At 45.9% G+C, this 19,346-nt stretch overlaps 1 protein-coding gene across 2 annotated transcripts in view; it reads left to right on the top strand.

The window, feature by feature from the left end:
• The first annotated feature begins 6,168 nt into the window (after window positions 1-6,168).
• The window catches only part of LOC149435044 (uncharacterized), a 29,543-nt gene continuing 16,365 nt past the window's right edge, over window positions 6,169-19,346 (top strand). Inside the window, exon 1 of one of the 2 annotated variants that reach the window (XM_089663077.1) lies at window positions 6,169-6,444. The gene's annotated coding sequence lies outside the window, so the exon portion shown is untranslated. The remainder of the gene's footprint in view (window positions 6,445-19,346) is intronic. The other variant, XR_016308569.1, reaches the window with a different exon arrangement.

Consider the following 19,346-nt stretch of genomic DNA (forward strand, 5'->3'; position numbering starts at 1 on the left):
AAAAAACAATAATGATGAGCGGTTTAGAAGATTTGAAATTTTATATATATATATATATACACAACAAGGGCGGACTGACCATTTGGAAACTCAGGCACTGCCCGAGGGCCTGGGGTCAGTAGGGGGCCCCATGAGATGCCCCTGGGACTTTTTTCATAGGCTTTTTTGAGTTTGGGCAAGGACACAGGGGCCCCATGATCCCCTATTGCCCGGGGGCCCCATGAGTTGTCAGTCCGCCCTTGATACACAACCCAAAATATGTATAATCCAGCGCTACATAAACTGTGGATTATCTGAAACACGAACTGCCGCACCTCTTGTGCTTTTTTCCAGCTGATCAGAGTACGAATGGCTGTGGGGCAGCAAAGTGTTAGATGATCTCTGTATGGGAACTGTCCACCTGGAAAGGTGCTTTTACTCACCCTAGCCCGATCCTGGCCCAGTGATGTGCACAAGAGCAGAATCTCCAGCAGGTCTCTGTCACCTCGTTGGCTGAGACACAGCAGTGGGAGCCATTGCCAATCACAGCCAGTGAGGAGGGAATGGGGGCGGGGCTCAGCCACGCTCTGTGTGTCTCATAAACACACAGAGGCAGTTTAGGAGCGAGCACACATGAGTGCCCCCATATTAAGCAGCTTCCTATGACAACACTCGCAGGGGGGAGGAGCCAGAAGCACCGGCGGTTGACCAGAGAAGAGGAGGAATGGGACAGCTGTGTTCAAAACCACTGCACAGAGCAGGTGAGTATGATATGTTTGTTATTAAAAAAAAATATATAGGAACCTTTCTAACTACTTTAGGGTTTATGAAATAGCACTTTTATGTGTTCGGCACTTTATACACTTATAAAATTATAGTTATTTTTATGCACGTATTTATTATTGATTTTTTTTTCTTACTAGTTTATTAAAGGGACCGCACACTTTTATGTGCTGATATATATATACACACACACCATATTGCCAAAAGTATCGGGCTGCCTGTATTTCCACACACATGAACTTTGATGGCATCGCAGTCTTAGTCCGTAGGGTTCAATATTGAGTTGGCCCCGCCCTTTGCAGCTATAACAGCTTCAACTCTTCTGGGAAGGCCGTCCACAAGGTTTAGGAGGGTGTCTATGGGAAGGTTGGACCATTCTTCCAGAAGCACATTTGTCAGGTCAGGCACTGATGTCGGGGGAGGAGGCCTGGCTCACAGTCTCCGCTCTAATTCATCCCAAAGGTGTTCTATGGGGTTGAGGTCAGGACTCTGTGCAGGCCAGTCAAGTTCCTCCACCCTGATGGACTGGTGCGCAGTCATTTTGGAACAGGAACAGGAACTCCTCCCACAAAGTTTGGAGCATGAAAATGTCTTTGTATGCTGACGCCTTAAGAGTTCCTTTCACTGGAACAAGGGGGCCAAGCCCAACTTCTGAAAAACAACCCCACACCATAATCCCCCCTCCACCAAACTTTACACTTGGCACAATGCAGTCAGGCGTGATTGGTCACTCCAGAGAACATGTCTCCGCTGCTCTAGAGTCCAGTGGTGGCATGCTTTACACCACGGCATCCTGGTTTGCAATGCACTTGGTGATGTAAGGCTTGGATGCAGCTGCTCGGCTATGGAAACCCATTCCATGAAGCTCTCTACGCACTGTTGTTGTGCTCATCTGAAGGCCACACCAAGTTTGGAGATCTTTAGCTATTGACTCTGCAGACAGTTGGTGACTTCTGCGCACTGTGCGCTTCAGCATGCACTGACCCCGCCCTGTCATGTGACATGGCCTACCACTTGGTGGCTGAGTGGCTGTTGTTCCCAGTTGCTTCCACTTGTTATAATCCCACTAACAGTTGAGCGCGGAATATTTAGTAGCCAGGAAATGTCACGGATGGACTTATTGCCCAGGTGACCACCTATCACGGGACCACGCTTGGAGTCACTGAGCTCCTGAGAGTGATCCATTCTTTCACCAATGTTTGTAGAAGCCGTCTGCATGCCTAGGGGCTTGATTGTATACACCTGTGTCCATGGAGGGGATTGGAACAAAAGAATCCAATGATTTAGAGGGCTGGCCAATACTTTTGGAAATATAATATATACACAGCAGGGGCGGACTGACAACTCAAGGGGCCCCCGGGCAATAGGGGATCATGGGGCCCCTGTGTCCTTGCCCAAACTCAAAAAAGCCTATGAAAAAGGTACCAGGGGCATCTCATGGGGCCCCCTACTGACCCCGGACCCTCGTTTCCAAATGGTCAGTCCGCCCCTGATACACAGCGTATAGCATAAGATAGCATGGAGAGCATAAGGTCCAGAACTGTGACCATGGAAGCTTCATGCGGTGAAAAAGTTGTAGAAGTTACAGGATCTAGAAATGAATAAAAACTGTAAAACTGAATAATGGAAATATCACATATCTATTGGAGTATTCATTTCAAAGCAATTCATTTAAAAAGAATCATAAATAACTTACCCAAAACTGTGAGACTGAAAGTCATCTCTTGTGTTTCTGGATTCCCATTTTCCATATACCGCACAGAGATCGCGTAGATCCCGGCGTCCACCAAGGAGATGTCCATTAGGATAAAAGCACAGCGTTGGCTGTCAAACTCAAGCCGTTCCTTGAACTGACGGCGGGGAGTAAGCTTGCCGCCTTCATACCATCCTATGAGATCCTGTTCTTTACGGAGTTCGTATTTCATATCTTTAGTGTAATTGCAGAATTTTGTGTCAGTCAAAGAACATCGGGAACCAGCCAAACAAGATACAGGCATTTGGGTTTCCATACCTGCAGTAAGACAAATAGAGGAAACAAGGACATCAGAAGTGTGATGGGTACATAGGAGCAGGGCTTTTATCTCAGACATTAGGTGCAGGAACCTCTCTTTCCAAGTCCCCCCTTGTCTCCGCCCTCTATCCACCTGCAAGCGCTGTTCCTTGGTTCCATCTCCTCCCAGTACCTACCTTTATAGAATACAGAACCAAGTATCATTTTGTGGTGCTAAGTAATTTGTATGGAATTTGTTAATGATAACAAGAAAAGCAGTAAAATAGATCCTCTGCAGCCAGCAACAATAGAACCCCCCCCAGCAACAATAGAACCCCCTCCAGCAAAAATAGATTCCCCTAGCAACAATGGATCTCCCATCACCCATCCTTTGGAACTCCCTGCCCCAACCCATCAGATTATCACCTACTCTCCTCTCCTTTAGGCGCACCCTGAAAACCCACCTCTTCAGGGAAGCCTACCCCACCCCCTGCCGACCTCCTCCACTCTTCCTACCACTCCACCCCCCCCCCCAGCTATCTCCTCCTGTGCCACCATCCCCTCCCTCCTAGATTGTAAGCTCCAAGAAGCAGGGCCCTCAATCCCCTCATGTTTTGCATTGTATTGGTATTGTTCTGTCACATGTTCTGTCCCCCTTTGTAATGTACAGCGCTGAGCGAACTATTGGTGCTTTATAAATACTGTATAATAATAATAATAATAGTAATCTCCCCTTATCCAGCATCAAAAGGCCCTCCAGCAATCAACAATAATAGACCCCTCTGTCAACAGTAGATCCATCCAATCAACAAATGACACCCCCAGCAACAATAGATCCCCACCTGCATCAACAGACCTCCCCAGCACAATAGAAGTGTGATGGGTACATAGGAGCAGGGCTTTTATCTCAGACATTAGGTGCAGGAATGCTCTCTTTCTAAGTCCCCCCTTGTCTCTGCCCCCTATCCACCTGCGAGCGCTGTTCCTTGGTTCCATCCCCTCCCAGTGCCGCCCTTTTAGAGAATACAGAACCAAGTATCATTTTGCCATGCTAAATAATTTGTATGGAATTTGTTAATGATAACAAGAAAAGCAGTAAAATAGATCCCCCGCAGCCAGCAACAATAGACCCACCTCCAGCAACAATAGATCCCCCTCCAGAAACAATAGATCCCCCTCCAGCAACAATATATTCCCCTTCATCAACAATAGATTCCCCACCAGCAACAATATATTCCCCTCCAGCAACAATAGATTCCCCTCCAGCAACAATAGATTCCCCTCCAGCAACAATAGATTTCCCTAGCAACAACGGATCTCCCCTCAGCAGCATCAAAAGGCCCTCCAGCAATCAACAATAATAGACCCCTCTGTCAATAGTAGATGCATCCCATCAGCAATTGACACCCCCAGCAACAATAGATCCTCACCAGCATCAACAGACCTCCCCAGCACAATAGAAGTGTGATGGGTACATAAGAGCAGGGCTTTTTTCTCAGACACTAGGTGCAGGAACCTCTCTTTCCAAGTCCCCCCTTGTCTCCGCCCTCTATCCACCTGCAAGCGCTGTTCCTTGGTCCCATCCCCTCCCAGTACCTCCCTTTTAGAGAATACAGAACCAAGTATCATTTTGTGGTGCTAAGTAATTTGCATGGAATTTGTTAATGACAAAAAGAAAAGCAATAAAATAGATCCTCTGCAACCAGCAACAATAGACCCACCTCCAGCAACAATAGACCCACCTCCAGCAACAATAGATTCCCCTCCAGAAACAATAGATCCCCCTCCAGCAACAATATATTCCCCTCCAGCAACAATAGATTCCCCTCCAGCAACAATAGATTTCCCTAGCAACAAAGGAAACTCCCCTTATCCAGCATCAAAAGGCCCTCCAGCAATCAACAATAATAGACCCCTCTGTCAACAGTAGATCCAACCCATCAACAAATGACACCCCCAGCAACAATAGATCCCCACCAGCATCAACAGACCTCCCCAGCACAATAGAAGTGTGATGGGTACATAGGAGCAGGGCTTTTATCTCAGACATTAGGTGCAGGAATGCTCTCTTTCCAAGTCCCCCCTTGTCTCTGCCCCCTATCCACCTGCAAGCGCTGTTCCTTGGTTCCATCCCCTCCCAGTGCCGCCCTTTTAGAGATACAGAACCAAGTATCATTTTGCAATGCTAAATAATTTGTACGGAATTTGTTAATGATAACAAGAAAAGCAGTAAAATAGATCCTCTTCAGCCAGCAACAATAGACCCCCCTCCAGCAACAGTAGATTTCCCTCCAGCAACAATAGACCCCCCTCCAGCAACAATAGATTCCCCTTCAGCAACAATAGATTCCCCTCCAGCAACAATATATTCCCCTCCAGCAACAATAGATTCCCCTAGCAACAACGGATCTCCCCTCAGCCAGAATCAAAAGGCCCTCCAGGAATCAACAATAATAGACCCCTCTGTCAACAGTAGACCCATCCCATCAACAATTGACACCCCCAGCAACAATAGATCCCCGCTGGCATCAACAGACCTATTAAACATGTCCAGTAAAAAAATGTAAAAAATAAAATTTCGTCATAAATTTAGGCCAAAATGTACTCTGCGACATGTCTTTGCTAAAGAAAAATCCCAATACATGTAAATTTCTGATTTACATGAAAGTTATAGCGTTTACAAATGGTGGTATAATAAGTGGAATTTATTTTTTACTAGTAATGGCGGCAATCAGCGACTTATAGTGGGACTGTGGTGGGCATCCTGACACTGGAGGGAACTGACTTGGTGTTACTGACATCCCCAGTGACACCAAAACAGTGATCAGTGCTAATAAAAAGCACTGACACTGTACTAATGGCACTGGGTGGAAGCGGTTAACATAAGGGGTGATCAAAGGGTTAACTGTGTGCTGTTTCACTATGTGTACTGTGTGCTTCACGGTAAGCACACTGCTATGCAGAGCCATACAAAGCAGTGTGTAGGAGCTGACAGGGGAGAGATCTGTGTTGTTTACGTACAGGTTACGGAGATACTCGGTGATCACCGGGTGCCGGCAAGTAATCACCGGCCGGCACCCAGTGATTGACAGCCAAGGCCGCCCCCACCCGAAAATGCAAAAGCACACACACACATATATATATATATATATATATACATACACACACACATATATATATATATATATATATACATACACACACACATATATATATACATACATATTTTATATATATATATATATATATATATATATATATATATATACTATTTTTGGAGAATAAGGACATTGTTTAGCGTCACTTTGTTTCACTAAGCTACATTGTATATGGGGTTTTTTTTTTCCCATTAACAGTTGCTCTATTCATCTGTATGATTTTATTTTTCCAGTTTATTGCAGAATACGATCATTGTGGTATGTTACATTGTTACAGCCTGACGGAACAAGTTTCTCAAGGTGGGTGTGGCTACGGCAGTTAAACTGCCAGGAAGAGGAAAGAGGAACCAAGATCTGTAATCAATACCAAGTACGGACATTTCGAGTTCTCATTATCTTGTAGTTCGCAGACTGAGCACTGTGACAAGGACTATAACATGTATGTTTTCCCTGTCCTGGATGTATCTTTGTATCCCAGAACACTAGATTTCCCCCATGTGGATTGAGCGCTCCCTTCTGCTGCACTGTAACATGGTAATTGTATTTATTTTATTATTATTACTTATTATTATGTATCAGCTATACAGAGGTCTGAGACTGATGGGAACAGTGTTGCAGCTAGAGGTTGATCTACTGAAGTCAGGCAGGTTGGTCAGTGTACAAGGGATTTTCCCCCAGAGCTTAGTGAATGCGGGGAAATGTCACTTTGTGAAGAATACCCAATCACATGCACGTCAGCAGAGCCCTACCTCATTCACTAAGCTCTGGCTAAATTCCTTTGCAAAGTGAACAATCTGTTTTCCTTTAGTAAGTCAATCACATACTGATATGGTTTTACTTGGTCCTTTATATTGGCCATTATCAACCTGGGGTCCATGGAGCCCTAAAGTTCCTTGAGCAATGAACACTTTCTTTCTGTAAGGGAGACATTCTTCTCACTGATCACCAATGTAAGGGACATTCTTCCCACTGACCCCCAATGTAAGGGACATTCTTCCCACTGACCCCCAATGTAAGGAACATTCTTCCCACTGATCACCAATGTAAGGGACATTCTTCCCACTGATCACCAATGTAAGGGACATTCTTCCCACGGACCACCAATGTAAGGAGCATTCTTCCCACTGACCACCAATGTAAGGAGCATTCTTCCCACTGATCACCAATGTATGGAGCATTCTTCCCACTGATCACCAATGTAGGGAGCATTCTTCTCACTGATCACCAATGTAAGGGACATTCTTCCCACTAACCCCCAATGTAAGGGACATTCTTCCCACTGATCACCAATGTAAGGGACATTCTTCTCACTGATCACCAATGTAAGGAACATTCTTCTCACTGATCACCAATGTAAGGAGCATTCTTCCCACTGATCTCCAATGTAAGGGGCATTCTTCCCACTGATCACCAATGTAAGGGGCATTCTTCCCACTGATCACCAATGTAAGGGGCATTCTTCCCACTGATCACCAATGTAGGGAGCATTCTTGCCACTAACCCCCAATGTAAGGAGCATTCTTCTCACTGATCACCAATGTAAGGAGCATTCTTCCCACTGATCACCAATGTAAGGGACATTCTTCCCACTGATCACCAATGTAAGGGACATTCTTCCCACTGACCACCAATGTAAGGGGCATTCTTCCCACTGATCACCAATGTAAGGGGCATTCTTCCCACTGACCACCAATGTAAGGGGCATTCTTCCCACTGACCCCCAATGTAAGGAACATTCTTCCCACTGACCACCAATGTAAGGAACATTCTTCCCACTGACCACCAATGTAAGGAACATTCTTCCCACTGATCACCAATGTAAGGGACATTCTTCCCACTGACCACCAATGTAAGGAGCGTTCTTATCACTGATCACCAATGTAAGGAGTATTCTTCCCACCGACCACCAATGTAAGGAGCATTCTTCTCACTGATCACCAATGTAAGGGACATTCTTCTCACTGATCACCAATGTAAGGAGCATTCTTCCCACTAACCACCAATGTAAGGAGTATTCTTCATCTATGTTGAGGAACCCTTACTGGTAAGGAACCCTTAGCTCCTCTGAGGTTTTGCTGTAGTATGGCCCCTCTGGTGACAAGAGCTTTTGCTATCCTCTGTCAGATGGTAGCAATATGTTCCCCTTTTTGAGGGTGCTGAGTGGTACCCCAAGTCTGTGAGAACCAAAGTAACTCCTGTCCATATTAGGTTACATTTTTTTTCTATGTCAGCTCACAATAGTGGTATCAACACTGGACCGCCTTTTATGTTAAAGGAGCACAAACATACCTATGGGGGTCTTTGTTTAAAATGTTCAGGGTGTAAATACGTCAATTATTCGCACAGCTGCCATGAATTTGCACCATATTTTGCCCAATATGTTTATTTCCTAGGATCACCCTTATCTCTCTATTCGGCACCATTATGTTAAATATCCCCCAGGTGGCAGTAAAGAGTCCTAAGTAAAAACATACAGCAAACCTAAAATGGAAATCCCCGGCTGTGTGCTGAATGGAAATCCCCACTTTTTTCTTCCGCATTTTGTGTGTTGGAAATAACCGTTTCCTGCTACACCATAGTATAGGGTCAACAGTATGTAGGGCAGTGTAGGGATGTCAGTAGGATGTAGGGCAGTGTCCAGGGGTTAATAGTATGTAGGGCAATGTACACAGGTCAGTAGGATGTCTGGCAGTGTTCAGAGGTCAGTAGTATGTAGGACAGTTTACGGAGGTCAGTAGAATGTAGGGCAGTGTCCAGAGGTTAAAAGGATGTAGGGCAGTGTCTAGGGGTCAGTAGTATGTAGGGCAGTGTCCAGGGGTCAGTATTATGTAGGGCAGTGTCCAGGGGTCAGTATTATGTGGGGCAGTGTACAGAGGTCAGTAAGAAGTTGGGCAGTTTACAGTGGTTAGCAGGATATAGGGAGGGGTCCAGGGGTCAGTAGTATGTAGGGCAGTGTACAGAGGTCAGTAAGAAGGTGGGCAATTTACAGTGGTTAGTAGGATATAGGGAGGGGTCCAGGGGACAGTAGTATGTAGGGCAGTGTACAGAGGTCAGTAAGAAGGTGGGCAGCTTACAGTGATCATAAAGATGAAGGGAAGTGTACAGTAGTCAATAGTATGTAGCTCAGTGTACAGTGGTCAGTAGGATGTAGGGCAGTGTACAGGGGGTCAGTAGGGTGGTAGACAGAGGTCAGCAGGGGAGAGGACTGGAGGTCAACAGGGCATCAGCAGGGTATTGGAGATGGGTCAGTAGGGCAGAAGACAGGAGTCAGCAGGGCAGAGTACAGGAGTCAGCAGGGCAGGGCACAAGGGGGTCTGCAGGGCAAAATATGGGGAGCCAGCAGTGCACAGTACAGGGAGATCAGGAGGCCACAGTACAGGGGGGTCAGCATTGCACAGTACAGGGTTCAGCGGTGCACAGTATGGGGATCAGCTGGGACAGTATGGGGGGCAACAGGGCATAGTACAAGGGTCAGATGGGCACAGTAGGGGAGTCAGGGGGCATAGTACAGGGGGTAGGGGGGCATAGTACAGGAGGGTTAGTAGGGCACACTGTGGGCAGTCAGGAGGCTGCAGTGTGGAAGTCAGGAAGGCACAGTATAGGACAGTCATGAGGGCACAATGTGGGGGTTAGCATGGCACAATACAGGGGGCCAGGAGGGGGAAGTGGGGGGGTCAGGAGGGCACAGTGTGGGGGATCAGGATGTCATAGTACAAGGGGATCAGGAGGGCAAGTACAGGGGGTCAGGAGGGCACAGTGTGGGGGGTCAGGATGTCATAGTACAAGGGGATCAGGAGGGAAAGTACAGGGGGTCAGGAGGGCACATTGTGGGGGGTCAGGATGTCATAGTACAATGGGATAAGGAGGGCAAGTACAGGAGGTCAGGAGGGAACAGTATGGGGAATCAGGAACAGTTGGGGGGGCAGCAGAGCACAGTACGGGGGGACAGAAGGGCACAGTACAAGGACACAGTGGTCTCTATATCAGGAAGACTTGGCTCTCCAACTCCCCTCGTCTACCAATGCTGTAGATTCTGAGTGTTCATTTTTCAATGGTTAAAACTGGGTCATGGTTACTTTTACTGTCCTATCTGTGCCATGTGTCAGTTTTAGAGAAGTAAGAAATGTGTAGATCTGCAGGAAACTGCGATTAGTCCGTCAGACAAAAATGATAAGTTTAGTAAATTCACCTGTCTGGACACTTCCAGCTAAGCATATGTTTTCAGGGTCTACCTATTAGTGATTTTACATACAAGGTAGAAACAAAACCTCGTGGCGTGTGTACTGTTATATGTAGGATAAAGTGAGAGTGTCTGGGTAAAGTTCCCCCCTTCCCTGATCCACTGTTGCCCATCTCCCCATTGAGTCACCCCCGCAGCTTGCATACGGGCTTATGTCGACGGGTGTTCTAACCAAACGCTGTGTTTTCAATTTGAATGCATTCACCTGTCTTGGAATGGAAAGGCTACATTTTAAGAGAAAAGGCTGAGCTTGACCTGCTCTGCCTGCAGGTCAAATGCACCTTAATGGCCCCTTTTAGGCCTTAGTGCACCTGGGAGGGACAGGTGCACCTTACAGCCTAGGTGCTAAAAGGCTGCTAAAGTCTATGGGAGGCTTTGGCTGGACAGGGCTGGGCACTGCACAAAATGGCATTGGTGTTAAGAGCTTGTTCATTCTGGAACAGGGGTGGACAGACCATTTGGAGGGCCCGGGGTCAGTAGGGGGCCCCATGAGATGCCCCTGGTACCTTTTTCATAGGCTTTTTTGAGTTTGGGCAAGGACACAGGGGCCCCATGATCCCCTATTGCCCGGGGGCCCCATGAGTTGTCAGTCAGCCCCTGTTCTGGATTGAGGTCCTGGAATGCAGAAGACCTGCATTCCAAAATCTTATCCCTGAATGCAGAATACCTGCATGCTAAAAACTCATCCCTGAACACAGAATACCTGCATTCTAGGACCTTAACCTTGAATGCAGAATACCTGTATTCTAGAACCTCATCCCTGAACGCAGAATAACTGCATTCTAGAACCTTCTCCCTGAATGCAGAAGACCTGCATTCTAGAACCTCATCACTGAAGGCAGAAGACCTGCACTCCAGAACCTCATCCCTGAATGAAGAAGACCTGTGTTCCAGAACCTCATCTCTACATGCAGATATCCTGGGTTCCAGAACCTCATAAAATGCAGAGGACCTATGTTCCAGAACCTCATTACTACATGCAGATGACCTAGGTTCCTGAATGCAGAATACCTGTATTCTAGAACCTCATCCCTGAACGCAGAATAACTGCATACTAGAACCTTCTCCCTGAATGCAGAAGATCTGCATTCCAGAATCTTCTCTCTGTATGCGGAAGACCTGAGTTCCAGAACCTTATCCCTGATTACAGAAGACCTGCATGTCAGAAATTCATCCCTGAATGAAAAAGACCTGTGTTCCAGAACCTCATCACTGAAAGAAGAACTATGTTCCAGAGCTTTGTCCCTGAATGGATAGGGCCCAAATGCTGATTTCACTCGGTACAGCATTCAGCCCCATCCAGACCCCATCATAGACTTTGGCAGTCTGCCTGCTGTGTGGTTGGGAGCTGCACCTGTCCCCTTCAGGTGTACTAAGCTGAACCACAGTGCATCACAAAGCAGTTTTAAATGCATTGAACTGCCATATACTGTATATGACCCAATTAAAGTTAATGGGATTTTGCTGACCTGCATTTGATGCAGGGCAGGATCCAACTTGTCTGATGAAGGGGTGCAGTAAAAAATGTCAGGGGGGCAGAGGATGAGAAGTCAGCAGGGCAATGTACAGGGGGCCAGTAAGGCAGAGGATATTATCAGCAGTTTGTAGGTTAGTGTACCTGGGCTATTGGTTTTTAGGACAGCGTACAGGGGTCAGCAGGGGAGTGCACAGGAATTGGCAAGGCATTGTACTGGGGATTCGTAGGGCAGAGGACAAGGACTAAATCTGGCAAGGCAGAGGACTGGTGTCACCGCTGGCAGCAGAGAGAGGACAGGGGTCACCGCTGGCAGCAGAGAGAGGACAGGGTTCACTGCTGGAAGGAGAGTGGACAGGGATCGCTGCTGGAAGGATAGAGGACAGGGATCGCTGCTGGAAGGATAGAGGACAGGGGTCACCACTGGGAAGATAGAGGACAGGGTCACTGTTGGGAGGATAGAGGACATGGTCACCGCTGGAAGGAGAGGAGACAGGGGTCATCGCTGGCAGAAGAGAAGATAGGGGTCACCGCTGGAGGGATAAAGGATAGGGTCTCCACTGGAAGGAGAGAAGACAGGGGTCTCCACTGGGAGGAGAGAGGACAGGGGTCACCGCTGGAGGGATAGAGGACACGGTCATCACTGCAAGGAGAGAGGACAGAGGTGACTCCTGGCAGGGCACTCAGCATAGCTCCCATCCCTGAACTGTAGATACACAGCCTGATCACAGACAGCATTTTCTGCACTCTGAAATTCCCTGGTCATAATGGCAGCATGGCTGTAGTAACCAGCTGTACCAGAGTACAGACCAGCCACTCCTCAAATCTGCCCACTTTTTCTAGACCTTTATCCAAAGTTCTAGAAGAAGGGTAAATTCCAGAGGGCTGGTCTGCAGAACCTTTCAGCTCTGAATCAAAGTTGACCCCCTGCTAGCCATCCCACCCAGGCTGCTACTCAGCCCTCCTAGCTACCAACTGAACTAGAGCGCCCCCCAGCTAACTAACAGGGTGCTACATAAGTAACCACTAACAACAATTATCTTTGCAGCTATCTGTAAGGGGGGATTCTTTCCAATGACCATAACTGTTCCAGTTAATCGAAAGCTAACGTACTGTGAGCTGTAGACATATTATTAGCAAGGGTTCCCTGGGACCATAAAGTTATTTCAAGGGTTCCTCCATGTTAGAAAGATTGAGAAAGGCTGTATTAAGGAAAGGAATGAGTCACATGATCCAGTGGCCAGCACTGAAGGATTACACATGGGTCAGTATTCTTTCTGTGTAGCAAGTGGCTGATTTCCAAATTCAAGTACTGTCAAATGGAGGAACGGAGTGGGTCCAAGTGCCCAGAAGTACCTGGTATATCCAGGTTGAAGACCGTACAGAGTACAGTCATGAACCCAGTGCAAAGATTTACTTTCAGTGAATTGAGACACAGCAAATATTTATGTAATATAATATAATATAAAACAGTAGAATAAAATTAGCAAAGAGAGTACTCACCTGACGCTATACACAGGAACGATAAAAGGAGAAAAGTATTTCTGCTCCAAAGTTCTGCCATTACTGCATGCCTATTTGTTTTATTGTTTTCATGTCACATGCATAATGGGAGGGTTCATAGAAAGGATGAAATCATCTCATGCGGTGGTTTACTGTTCACGTCCTGTCTCTTAGGTTACGAAATAACCTGTTCATGTCTCTGTGTCTTAAAACCCAACCAAACTGAAATACCGAACTGAAAGCGAAATACATAAAGGGCTCTTTCAAACAGATGTTCCAGTCGGGCCCGCCTGCCTGTTTTTCAGGCTGACCCAATCAGAACCTCCATACTCCTCTATCCGATCTGATCCGCCAAAAAGGGAAGGATGGGGATCCAATTCCCCTTCCGTCTGTCAGATCGAGTCCGAAGAAAAAGGACAGGTGGTCGGTTTTTATCCGACCACCCATTGAGGAGAGCGAGCAAGCGGATCCACCAAACAGGTCCGCCCCCTGTGAAAGGACCCTTAAAGTGCATCTAAAAAAAGGTGCTCAAAGGTTTACAGTTTGTTTTCTTTAGAAAGCAGCCAAATCTAGAGAAGTAAAGCCTGTTCCATGCCTGCATTCTGGAGAGAAGGACCCTTGCTCTCTGTGGGGGCCTCTTTTGAAAAGGTCTGACATCCTCCCCGCTGTGCCAGAGCCAAAACCGCAGGCTGGTCTGTCTCAGACCACTACTCCTCCACAGAGAACAAAGGTCCCACCTTGAAGCTGCAGGCAAGAGGCAGGCTTTTCTAATCAGGCTGTGTCTACTTTAGAAAGAAAAGAACTGCAAGGCATTGAACACCTTTTTTATGCCCTTTGAATGTATTTAGGTATTTTAAACTACAGGTTCAATTGTGATTTAATGATTTCAGCAGCCCCAAATAAAAGCGTGTTTTCTGGTGCTAGATTTACCATCAGGTATAGTTTGTGTGTGCCTATAGGCTGGGGATGCCTAGGCTGAGGGAAAGGAGGTATTTGTCCGCTGAGCCAATACAAGTGAGAAATATTTGGTTGAGGGCACTAAAGCTGGCCATACATGGCCACATTTTGATCCATTTATGGCCATTCCTGTTAATGAGAAGTCAACCTGACTATAGACTTCTCATGAACAGTCTTGTTGGTAGTGCTAACAGCCAATTAGCTGCAGTGCTGATCAATGTATTCTGATGGCAGGGGAGTCCCACTGTCAGAATGCAATGACACAGTGGAAAGGATTCCTGTATCGACACTGAATGTGTGGATTGGGAAATTGATCAATTTTAATTCCTTCAGCCCACCAACTGAACAAAAAAAAAACTGAACCAGGGGCGGACTGACCATTTGGAAACTCGGGCACTGCCCGAGGGCCCGGGGTCAGTAGGGGGCCCCATGAGATGCCCCTGGTACCTTTTTCATAGGCTTTTTTGAGTTTGGGCAAGGACACAGGGGCCCCATGATCCCCTATTGCCCGGGGGCCCCATGAGTTGTCAGTCCGCCCCTAAACTGAACCATGCATGACCAGCTTTAGTGGACATCCTTTACATGTCTGACCTCAATCAGATTGTAGGTGCTGGGCATTACATATCTACCTACAACAGGAGTGGGGCCATGACGGGCTTGCTGGTGTTTGAGCAACACATCCATAGAACTTCCATCATCACAGTCAGACCTCTATCAGCACAGCACCTACGGTTGTTGACAGTTCCTATTCTGTAACCTGTTACTCTGCTACGAGATGTATTTAAAATGACAGAACAAGTCCAGTTGAATGTTATGACTTCTAGATATACCATGACCTAGGTTCTTGAGAACCTTTACAAACAGATGCTGGAAGTTGTGAAGACGTGTGTTACAATAAACCATACTCTATAGGAACACCCAGTTTTCACCATGTCAATCAATGAAACACCATAGCACACATTGGGGTTGATTTACTAAAACAGGAACACTCACAACCTGGTGCAGCCAGGGGCGGACTGACCATTTGGAAACTTGGGCACTGCCCGAGGGCCCGGGGTCAGTAGAGGGTCCCATGAGATGCCCCTGGTACCTTTTTCACAGGCTTTTTTGAGTTTGGGCAAAGACACGGGGGCCCCATGATCCCCTATTGCCCAGGGGACCCATGAGCTGTCAGTTTACCCCTGGGTGCAGCTGTGTATGGTAGCCAATCAGCTTCTAACGTCAGCCTGTTCAATTAAGCTATGACAAGGAAAAAAACCTGGAAACTGATTGGTTTCTTTGCAGAGCTGCACCAGATTTTGCACTCTCCAGTTTTAGTAAATCAACCACCCTGTGTTGTACACTTTAGCCCATAGAAATCTGTTCCTACCATGGTGGTTACCATGGTACTCTACCATGGTGACTTGGTTGTGTTTGCCCCAGTTCCAAGGGTTCCCAGTCCATTCTTCCATTCTGTTGAAGTGGGTAGCACAGTAAATGATTAGCACTTCCGCCTGGCAGCGCTAGGGTCGTTGGTTCGAATCCCAACCACGACACCACCCGCCTGGAGTTTGCATGTTCTCTCTGTGCCTGCGTGCGTTTCCTCCAGGTACTCCGGTTTCTTCCCACATTCCAAAGACATGCTGGTAGGTTAACTGGTTCCTGTCTAAAATTGGTCCTAGTATGTATGAATGTGAGTTAGGGACCTTAGATTGTACGCCCCTTGAGGGTTAGGGACTGATGTGAATGTACAATATATATACACGTGTAAAGTGCTGCTTAAATTGACGGTGCTATGTAAGTACTTGCAATAAATAAGTAGCTTTGCCAAGCCAGAAAATGTATTTACATTGTCTAACATTACAGAACAAGCCCACCAAAATGTTACGACTTCTAGATATACCCTGGTTTGGATGCTTGGGAACCTTCATGGGCAGATGCTGAAAGATGTAAAGGTGTGTCTCTAAAACTCATGATCTTTAGGAGCACCTAACATTTCCCCAAGTCAAGCAATGTAACACCATGGCACACTGAGGTATACACTTTCTTTAGCCCATAGAATTCTGACTCTGCCATGGTTGTGTTTGCCCTCAATGCCAACGGTTCCCAGTCCTCCCTTGGTCAACGTGGTTATTCTTACCTACATAATAGCCATTTAGCAATTTCTTTCCTGTGAGCATCACAACTTCATAAGGTACTTTGTGACATCCCGTGGCCACATACAGTATTTTCTAGGGTTGCGCCAATACATTTCTTTGCCAACGAGTACCGACACTTTCTGTCAAGTACTCGCGAGTACCAATACCAATGAGCCCATACAAAATGAATGGTTTCAAATCGCACTGAAAAGAATCATAATGCTGTGAAATTCTTGTCCGAATCTCATGTGATTTCCCGCACCGCTCCTGTGTGAACCCAGGCTGAAGTCACTATGACTAGAGATGAGCGAATCGAACCAGGCGAACCGGAATTCGAGTCGAATTTCAGGAAATATTTTGCCTACTTCGGGTGCGCAAATCGAATATTTCCCGATCAGCCGGCAAAAGTGTCCCTGCAGTGAGCTCCGCTATTTCTGACAGTTCTCTGACAGAAGGAACACATGTAAAGCGGTTGAAACATTGTATCTATTAGTTTCCATTTAGGATACAGATGTTTCAACCGCTGTACATGTGAAGAAGCTGTCAGAGAACTGTCAGAAATAGAGGAACTCTGCACATACACTTTTTGCCGGTTTGGAATTCTTATTTTCATCCTACTTCTTCTTCTTCTACATCCTCATCCTCAGAAGAAGAGGATGAGGATGAGGATGAAGAAGAAGAAGAAGAAGAAGTAGGATGAAAATAAGAATAATTCCAAGCCTGCAAAAAGTGTATGTGCAGAGTTCCTCTATTCTGCAGATACACTTAGAGGAGCTCTGCAGATACACTTAGAGGAGCTCTGCACATACACTTTTTGCCGGCTTGGAATTAATCTTATTTTCATCCTACTTCTTCTTCTTCTTCTTCTTCTTCATCCTCATCCTCATCCTCAGAAGAAGAAGAAGAGGATGAGGATGAAGAAGAAGAAGAAGAAGAAGTAGGATGAAAATAAGAATAATTCCAAGCCGGCAAAAAGTGTATGTGCAGAGCTCCTCTAAGTGTATCTGCAGAGCTCCTCTAAGTGTATCTGCAGAATAGAGGAACTCTGCACATACACTTTTTGCCGGAAACCGCTGTATGGAGGGAATGTCCCAGAATTGTCAGAAATAGACTATTTATGACAGTTCTGGGACATTCCTTCCATACAGCGGTTGAAACATTGTATCTATTTGTTTCCATAAATGGATCCATTTATGGAAACAAATAGATACAATGTTTCAACCGCTGTATGGAAGTAATGTCCCAGAACTGTCATTAATAGTCTATTTCTGACAGTTCTATGACATTCCCTCCATACAGCGGTTGAAACCGCTGTATGGAGTGAATGTCCCAGAACTGTCAGAAATAGACAGAAACTGTCACAGAACTGTCCTTCTTCTCATCCTTCTCCTTCTTCTCATCCTTCTTCTCATCCTTCTCCTTCTTCTCATCCTTCTCCTTCTTCTCATCCTTCTCCTTCTTCTCATCCTTCTTCTCATCCTTCTTCTCATCCTTCTCCTTCTCATCCTTCTCCTTCTTCTCATCCTTCTCCTTCTCCATCTTCTCATCCTTCTCCTTCTCCTTCTTCTCATCCTTCTCCTTCTCCTTCTCCTTCTTCTCATCCTTCTCCTTCTCCTTCTTCTCATCCTTCTCCTTCTCCTTCTTCTCATCCTTCTCCTTCTCCTTCTTCTCATCCTTCTCCTTCTCCATCTTCTCATCCTTCTCCTTCTCCTTCTTCTCATCCTTCTCCTTCTGCTTCTCCTTCTCCTTCTTCTCATCCTTCTCCTTCTTCTCATCCTTCTCCTTCTTCTCATCCTTCTCCTTCTTCTCATCCTTCTTCTCATCCTTCTCCTTCTTCTCATCCTTCTTCTCATCCTGCTTCTCATCCTTCTCCTTCTTCTCATCCTTCTCCTTCTCCTTCTTCTCATCCTTCTCCTTCTCCTTCTTCTCATCCTTCTCCTTCTCCTTCTTCTCATCCTTCTCCTTCTCCATCTTCTCATCCTTCTCCTTCTCCTTCTTCTCATCCTTCTCCTTCTCCTTCTTCTCATCCTTCTCCTTCTCCTTCTTCTCATCCTTCTCCTTCTTCTTCTCCTTCTTCTCATCCTTCTCCTTCTTCTCATCCTTCTCCTTCTCCTTCTTCTCATCCTTCTCCTTCTTCTCATCCTTCTCCTTCTTCTCATCCTTCTCCTTCTTCTCATCCTTCTCCTTCTTCTCCTTCTCCTTCTCCTTCCTCATCTCCAAGGGCATTTAAATTAAAGGTACAGTGTTCTGCACTAATTTAAAGGCTCTCTGAAGCCTAGAAACCCTTTTAATAAGTTAACTTCGTAGCGAAGAAATTCGCATCGAATCGAATTTCATACTGGAATTTGCCGAATCAGCCGAATCAAATTTTTGAGAAATTCGCTCATCTCTAACTATGACAATCCTGGGTTCACACAGGAGCGGTGCAGGAAACTACATGAGATTTGGACAAGAATCGCACTGCATTCCTGTTCAAATCATATGCGATTCTTTGCAGTGCGATTTGAGTCCTTTTATTTTGTATGGGCTCAAATCGTACCGCAAAGGTATCGGTTTCAGGTATTGGAGCATTTGCACTCGTGCAAATACTTGGTGTCGGCACCAATGCCAGTATTGGTATCAGTGCAACCCTAGTGTTTTCTATTTTAAATCAATGAAAAACATGCCTGCAGCACAGGAAATAGACTAATAACATTCAATGGACATGACCCATTTGCACAGAATAAATGCGCTGTAACTGGGCATATGTGTAATTTTTTTTTCTATACATGAGCCCCTTAGAGTTAATTTTTTGGAAATCATCTATCTAAAAATTATGAAATCTTTAAGTTCAGTTTTAATATGCAAATCCATGTGATTTACCATTATTTTCACTTTTCCTTTTCAAAATGACAGATGCAGTAATTTACAGGATGATGAATATATTAACACAGTAAAAAAAATTTGGTAGTTCACACGTATGTTTTATATAGAGGTCTAAACATCACACATAGAAGAGGGAGAATTGAGGAGGAAAGAGAGACAGAGGGATTTGGTTCCAGAAGAGGTGGTTGAAGTGCAGTTGACCTCCTTCTGACCAGTCATTGACCTCCTTCATCAAACCACTTCAAACTGCTTTTTTCATTTCCATTGACTTGTATGGGGA

The sequence above is a fragment of the Staurois parvus genome, unplaced genomic scaffold, assembly GCF_062004578.1.
Source record: "Staurois parvus isolate SC_StPar_1 unplaced genomic scaffold, SC_StPar_1.0 ptg001621l, whole genome shotgun sequence".
NCBI classification, from domain to species: Eukaryota; Metazoa; Chordata; class Amphibia; order Anura; family Ranidae; genus Staurois; species Staurois parvus.